The following is a 1,495-nucleotide window of genomic DNA, read 5'->3' on the forward strand; positions in this document are numbered from 1 at the left end:
TTTTCAATGTTCTCCTTTGTCCGTCTCCCTCCCTTCCTCCTTCCCTCCGTCTCTCTCCGTCATTGTGTCATTCTTCCTCTTAAGTCGTTAATTTTGTACCTTCCTATCGCTTATCTCTCCCTTTGCTTCTGTTCTTCTACCTTCGTCACTCTTCTGTATCTCCCTCACGTCTGTTTCTCTCCCATTCCCTCCCTTTCCTCCTCCTCGTCCTTCGTCACCCTTCTGTATCTCCCTTTCGTCTATTCCACTCCCATTCCCTCCCTTTCCTTCTCTTCCTCGTCCTTCGTCACTCTTCTGTATCTCCCTCTCGTCTGTTTCTCTCCCATTCCCTCCCATTCCCGTTATTCGTATGTCACTCTTACCAAATCATCACTTTTGTACGTTTCTTTCTTCTGTATCTTTCCCTTTCCTTCTCCTCCTCGTCCTTCGTCTGTCAAATCACTCTTGCTTAAGTCGTCAGTTTTGCACCATCCTTTCACCTTCTTCGCTACCTCTCCTTCCCTTCTTCGTCCCTCGCATGTCAAGTCACTCCTCTCAAATCATCACTTTTGTACCTTGCTCTCGCCTACTTCTCTCTCCCTTTCCCTCCCTTCCTCGGTCTTCGTATATCACTCTTATTACGTCGTCACTCTGCACCCTCCCCTCGCCCACAAACATCCCCCTCCCCGCCTCTCCTCTCTTAGTTTGTCACCCTTATCGCCACCAGTCAGTCACTCTCCCAGATCGTCTCCTCGTTACTCTCCTCTAAATTATACTCTCCCCTGGCTGAGTGATGTAATAGGCAGCATGACGCGAGGCTTATAAAAGTTACGATGTCTTGAAATATACTTGGTGAGGCTCCGTGTGCAGGAAGGTTTCTAGTCTGGGGCGTTCTAAATACGTATCATTGGAGGCTGGCAGCTGCGTGGGGAGCCGGGGGTTAGAGGTGACTCAGATAATCGGGCGCTTCGTCACTGAATCATCTCGTCTGTACCGTCGGATTGAGCAAGATGTGTATCATTACGGCGCGCGGCTAAGCTGATTGGCAGGCTAATTCAAGTGGTTTTGTTAATAGTCACTCATTCAGACAGGCGTGATTAGCATCCACCCTTCACGCACTTAGTGGTTTATTATGTCAATCACGCAGGTGTGCTCAGGTACTAATTACGGTCTTTTATTCATCTCCCAGGTATGTGGCGAAGGTGTACGCTGGCTCCGGTGATGAGTGAGTGTTATCCGTTATATAAGTTTTAGTGTTAATTAGAAGTAAGGGTTGACTGCTACATCTAACACGTGATAGGGAGTTTTATGGATCTACTAACTGTTTATGGTGAAGGTTTATTTTTACAAGTTTTCCTCCTTATCATTTGAATCAATTTGCGGCGAGTATCAGGAGTTACGGTGAGGTAATTGCGCTTGATTGCAGGTGGCTTCAGCGCTCAGGTGTTTGAGGCATGAATGTTCCTCCTTATCCTCCTCTCTCTGCTTGTTTTTACTGTTTAAACTCTATTTTATC

This window comes from Eriocheir sinensis, chromosome 7 (assembly GCF_024679095.1).
Source record: "Eriocheir sinensis breed Jianghai 21 chromosome 7, ASM2467909v1, whole genome shotgun sequence".
NCBI lineage: Eukaryota > Metazoa > Arthropoda > Malacostraca > Decapoda > Varunidae > Eriocheir > Eriocheir sinensis.